Source organism: Lolium perenne, chromosome 3, assembly GCF_019359855.2.
Source record: "Lolium perenne isolate Kyuss_39 chromosome 3, Kyuss_2.0, whole genome shotgun sequence".
Lineage (NCBI taxonomy): Eukaryota > Viridiplantae > Streptophyta > Magnoliopsida > Poales > Poaceae > Lolium > Lolium perenne.
The window spans coordinates 260,549,462-260,556,283 of NC_067246.2; positions in this window are offsets into that span (position 1 = coordinate 260,549,462).

Genomic DNA, 6,822 nt, shown 5'->3' on the forward strand with positions numbered 1-6,822 from the left:
CGTTGATGTAGGCTTGTAGATTAGATCTTTGACATTTGAAGCTTCGATTCGTGGTTGTACACCGTTAGATCTATGATTCTTTACCTCAATGAGCATGTCTTGTCTTGTTTTGTCTCTGGCTGGGTGCCTAGACTGTGACATGGTAGTCTTGTGTGACCTAGTTCTTTGTATGCCTTGATCTAGTTCTATGTAGACCTATGATCTTGTACTGCGTCGATTGTACCATTGTTTAACTAGCTTGTACATTATGGGTAATGTAGTACTCATTGAGCCAAGATTTCCTTAGTTAGGCTATGGTACCCTTTGAGGAGTTGCAGATTCCTTCATTTATCGATGATTCGCAAGCTCACTTGGGTGAGAATCTCATGAATATGGAGGTGGCTCAGAGTTCTGAGCAACCTCAGCATGCGCAGCTCGGATCAATGTCGCAGATGAAAGAGAAAACTATATCTCTATTGTTTTGTGTGTTTATTAACAACACGCGAATGCATTTTTCTGTGTGTGCTCAAGTGTGTAATATTAAAGTTTAGCACTACGGATGGTGCCACATCTTTTTCCAAAGTTCATCATCTGGTTATTTTATTCGATGTTTGATTTCTGGTAATGGTGGATGAGAACTTGTTGAGGAGATGTGAAGAAAGAGGAGGGGATAAGAAGATGGATGCAAAATTATGCAGGGCGGATAATATGGCCCTTCTGTGACCCTCTTATGCAGGTGGCCAAAGACCAAGCGCGCTGGAATTTGTGGAAGTTTCTTCAGGACGGATCATCGGGGCCATTAGACAGCGAGGGCGACGAGACGCTGCCTTGGCTCCCCTATGTGGCAGGGATGTACTGGGGTGGTGGCGCCACCATCCCCTCCATGGTAGCGGCCCTCTACACCATGGCCGCCTTCACCGCCTTTGTCGCCAAAGCTTTCTGCTCCCTCTCATTCTGCCCCCTCTGTCGCCGACTGGCGTTCTCCACCTGCCGACAGTGGAGGTTGAAAGCCCACTCAGCGTTGGTCAGCCCCTACGGCCACTCCATCTTGGGCTTCCCCTTCGCCTTCGGGGGTGTGTTCACCACCGCATGGGGGGCTACATACTTTTTTGGTGGCATGGCGGCGCAAAGGGGTCAGGTCTGGTTGGGAAAAATGGCGAGAGCGGGAAAGGGGTGATGTGGACGAGGTTTGAAGGGAATATTGGGAATGTCCCGCTGACAAGGCTGGCCAACCCACTTTTTGAGCCCCAACCGGCGTCCCCCGTTAGCCTCCCTCTGGATTGGGTTCGGCTTGGGGGCACCGGATGAATGGTATTCGCATGCCAACGCCAAAATGAATTTCGGGGCGCGGTTGGGCGCGATTTTTACGTCTGCGCCCCCTTAGCCCGTTTGGGGGGTGATACGTTGCAAACGTATCTATCATTTTTGATACTCCATGCTTGTTTTACACCAATTTCTATATGCATTTTCCGGAACTAACCTATTGACAAGATGCCACAGTGTCAGTTCCCTGTTTTTTGCTATTTTGTATTTCAGAAAATTTATACAGGAAATATTCTCGGAATTGGACGAAACAAAACTCGAAGTTCCTATTTTATTGTAACAAAGACGGAGTCCGGAGGAGAGACGAAGAAGTGCCACGAGGCGGCCACACCTGCCCTTGGCGCGGCCCCTCAAGCACCCACCGACCTCGCCCTTCCGCCTATTGATTCACCTGTTCAGGAAAAACCTAAATACCCGAGCCTCCATCCACGAAAAATTTCTTCGCGTCCACCATCGCCGACCCTAGCTCGGGAGGGTTCTAAAGCTCTTCCCGGCACCCTGCCGAAGATGGAGATCATCACCGGGGGCCTCTATATCGCCATGCCCGCCTCCGAAGTGATGCGTGAGTAGTTCATCTCTGGACTACGGATCCATAGCAGTAGCTAGATGGTTCTCTTCTCCAATTTATGCTTCATGTTTACATCTTGTGAGCTGCCTATCATGATGAAGATCATCTTTATGTAATGCTACATGTTGTGTTTGCCGGAATCCGATGAATATTGAATACTATGGTTGAGATTCATTATATACTTGTCACATGTTATTTGTGATCTTGCATGCTCTCTTTTGCTAGTAGATGCTCTGGCCAAGTATATGCTTGTGACTCCAAGAGGGAGTATTTATGCTCGATAGTGGGTTCATGCCTCTAGTAATATGGGAGAGTAACAATAACTTCTAAGATTGTAAATGTGATGTTGCTACTAGGGAGAAAACAACAATGCTTTGTCTAAGGAAAATTATATTGTTTAGTTTACACACTTTGCTTAATGCAATAATGTGTTGCTTGCAACTTAACACTGAAAGGGATGTGGACGCTTACCGGAAGGTGGATTAATACTCATAGACGTAGTTGGATTACGGTCTATGTATCATGTTGTAATGCCCAAATAAATCTCATAGTAATCATATTGTCATGTATGGTCTTTATTCTGTCAATTGCCCAGCTGTAATTTGTCCATACAACATATTATTTATCTTTATGGAGAGACACCTCTAGTGAACTGTGGACCCCAGTCCTTTCTTTTACACTGATAAATTCATCTACTGCAAACATTTGTTCTGTTTACTTACTTCAAATATTGTTCTCTTTAATTCCACTGCAAACAAACATCTCTTTCCACACTATACGGTTAATCCTTTGTTTTCAACAAAACCGGTGAGATTGACAATCTCACTGTAAGTTGGGGCAAAATATTTTGGTTGTGTTGTGTGCAGGTTCCACGTTGTTGTTGACGCTGGTAGTGCGTCCTGCCAAAAATGAGCTAGCAACACCTTCAGAAGTGATATTTTTCTCCTACTGGTCGATTAAACCTTGGTTTCTTACTGAGGGAAAACTTGCTAATGTGCTCATCATACTTTCCTCTTGGAGTTCCCCAACGGTGCGCTCTGCACTCATCAAAGCTTTTTCTGGCACCGTTGCCGGGGAGACAGAGGTTTCTACAAGGAGAGTCTCTCATCTCCAATCTCTTTACTTTGTTATTGTTTTGCTTAATTTATTTTACTTTGTCTTGTTTGCTTTATTATATCAAAAACAGAAAAAATTAGTTTCTATTATAGCTTTTATTTCTGTTGCTCTGTTTTAATCTTGCAAAAAATGGGTACTCCTGAGAACACTAAGTTGTGTAAATTTAGTAGCACAAACAATAATAACTTAATTTGTACACCTATTTCTCCACCTGCTCGTGAAGTAGCTTTCTTTAAAACTAAACCTGCTTTGTTAAATCTTGTTATGAAAGAGCAATTTTTTGGTATTAGTACTGATTATGTTGCTTCTCACGTTAATAATTTTGTTGAACTTTGTGAGATGCAAAAGTATAAGGATGTAGATTGTGGCATTATTAAATTGAAATTTTTCCCTTTCTCTTTGAGAGGGAGAGCTAAAGATTGGTTGTTATCTTTGCCCTGAAATAGTATTGATTTTTGGGTTGAATGCAAAGATGCTTTCATTGGAAAATATTATCCTCCTGCTAAGATTATATCCTTGAGAAGTGACATAATGAAATTTGGACAATTTGATAATGAACATGTTGCTCAAGCTTGGGAAAGAATGAAATCTTTGGTAAATGTTGGATGATCATCCAAACTTTTTATGCAGGACTGATTTTTTCTTCAAGAAACCTTCTGGATTCAGCTGCTAGAGGTACCTTTATGTCCATTACTTTGGGGGTTGCAACAAAAATCCTTGATGATATGATGATAAATTATTCTGAATGGCACGCAGAGAGGGCACCACAAGGTAAGAAGGTAAATTCTGCTGAATAAACCTCCTTCTTGAGTGATAATATTGATACCATTATGTCTATGCTTGTTAATGGTAAAGCTCATGTTGATCCAAATAATATTCCTTTAGCTTCTTTTGTTGCTCAAGAAGAGCATATTGATATGAACTTCATTAAAAGCAATAATTTTAACAACAATACTTATAGGAGTAAATTTTGCAGTAACAATTATAGGCCATATCCTTCTAATAATGGTAATGGTTATGGTAATTCTTATGGTAGTTCCTACAGCAACAATAGAAGTGCACCCTTGATACGTCTCCAACGTATCTATAATTTCTTATGTTCCATGCTACTTTTATCATGATACACATATGTTTTATACACACTTTACATCATTTATATGCATTTTCTGGAACTAACCTATTGACGAGATGCCGAAGTGCCAGTTCCTATTTTCTGCTGTTTTTGGTTTCAGAAATCCTAGTAAGGAAATATTCTCGGAATTGGACGAAATCAACGCCCAGTATCTTATTTTCCACGAAGCTTCCAGAACACCGGAGAGAGACCAGAGGGGAGCCAGGGGGCTCCACACGCCAGGGCGGCGCGGCCAAGGGGTGGGGCGCGCCCCCTGTTGTTTGGCTGCCCCAGACCCCCTCCGAGGCTGCCCTTCCGCCTACTTAAGGACTCCGTCGCGAAAACCCTAAAAGAATAAGCCACGGTACGAGAAACCTTCCAGAGCCGCCGCCATCGCGAAGCCAAGATCTGGGGGACAGAACTCTCTGTTCCGGCACGCCGCCGGGACGGGGAAGTGCCCCCGGAAGGCATCTCCATCGACACCACCACCATCTTCATCACCGCTCCTGTCTCCCATGATGAGGAGGGAGTAGTTCTCCCTCGAGGCTAAGGGTTGTACCGGTAGCTATGTGGTTCATCTCTCTCTCCCATGTGATTTTTATGTGATCATGAGCTTTGTGATCTAGTTGAATATCATCTATGTGCTACTCTAGTGATGTTATTAAAGTAGTCTATTCCTCCTTCATGATGTAATGGTGACAGTGTGTGCATCATGTAGTACTTGGCGTAGGTTATGATTGTAATCTCTTGTAGATTATGGAGTTAACTATTACTATGATAGTATTGATGTGATCTATTCCCCCTTTCATAGTGTAATGGTGACAGTGTGTGCGCTATGTTAGTTCTCGGTCTAAATTGCAATGATCTATTATGCACTCTAAGGTTATTTAAATATGAACATCGAATGTTGTGGAGCTTGTTAACTCCGGCATTGAGGTGCTCTTGTAGCCCTACACAATGAATGGTGTTTGTCATCCAACAAGAGAGTGTAGAGAAAGTAGTATTTGTTTATTCAGTTATGTGATCAATGTTGAGAGTGTCCACTAGTGAAAGTATGATCCCTAGGCCTTGTTTCCGAATAAGTTACATCACAGAGAATTGCTCCCACGCCAGCAAGCTATTTTCTGGCACCGTTTCCAACAAGTTCTGCTACATGTTTATTTACTGCATCTTTACTTCCTGCAATATTACCACCATCTATATCACTTGCATTTTACTATCTCTTCGCTGAACTAGTGCACCTATACATCTGACAAGTGTATTGGGTGTGTTGGGGACACAAGAGACTTCTTGTATCGTGATTGCAGGGTTGCTTGAGAGGGATATCTTTGACCTCTTCCTCCCTGAGTTCGATAAACCTTGGGTGATCCACTTAAGGGAAACTTGCTGCTGTTCTACAAACCTCTGCTCTTGGAGGCCCAACACTGTCTACAGGAAAAGAAGCGTGAGTAGACATCAAGCTATTTTCTGGCGCCGTTGCCGGGGAGGAAAGGTAAAAGGCACTCATACTCCGGTCCCAGGTAACTAAGTTATTTTCTGGTGCCATTGTGTGTGCTCGAAGCTATTTCCTTTAGATCCTGCAATTGCATCTTTTTGTTTCTTGTTCACTAGTTAGGCATAATGGAAAATAACAATGAGCTTTTTATTCTATTTCCTGAGTTAAGACATGGATTGTTTGATGCGAAAATTAAAAAACCTATGGAATCTTATTTGCATGCTAGTAGCAATGATATTAGTATAAACGCTTTGAACACCATTGTTGCTAATGATATGGAAAATTCTAAGCTTGGGGAAGCTGGTTTTGATGAGCATGACATTTTTAGTCCCCCAAGCATTGAGGAGAAAATTTTCTTTGATGATACTTTGCCTCCTATTTATGATGATTATAATGATAGTGGTCTTTTGGTGCCGCCTACTATGGAGAGTAAATTTTATTATGATTATACTATGCCTCCTACACTTGATGAGAATAATAATGATAGCTACTTTGTTGAATTTTCTCCCACTACAACTAATAAAATTGATTATGCTTATGTGGAGAGTAATAATTTTATGCATGTAGCTCATGATAAGAATGTTTCATGTGATAGTTATATTGTTGAGTTTGTTCATGATGCTACTGAAAGTTATTATAAGAGAGGGAAACATGGTTATATGCATCTTAATAATATTAAGTTTCCCCTCTTTTTGCTGAAAATCTTGAAGTTACACTTGTTTTATCTTTCTATGCTTGTTGCATTATGCTTAATGAATTTATTTGTGTACAAGATTCATTTTCATAAGAAGTGGGTTAGGCTTAAATGTGTTTTGAATTTGCTTCTTGATGCTCTCTTTTGTTTCAACTCTTATTTCTTGCGCGAGCATCATTAAAATTGCTGAGCCCATCTTAATGGCTATAAAGAAAGAACTTCTTGGGAGATAACCCATGTGTTTATTTTGTTACTGTTTTATTGTGTCTTGGAAGTTTTTACTACTGTAGCAACCTCTCCTTATCCTTATTTTACTGCATTGTTGTGCCAAGTAAAGTCTTTGATAGTAGGGTTGATACTAGATTTGGATTACTGCGGAGAAACAGATTTCTTGCTGTCACGAATTTGGGCAGGGTTCTCTGTAGGTAACTCAGAAAAATCTGCCAATTTACGTGCGTGATCCTCAGATATGTACGCAACTTTCATTCAATTTGAGCATTTTCATCTGAGCAAGTCCAGTGCCTCTAAAAAATTCG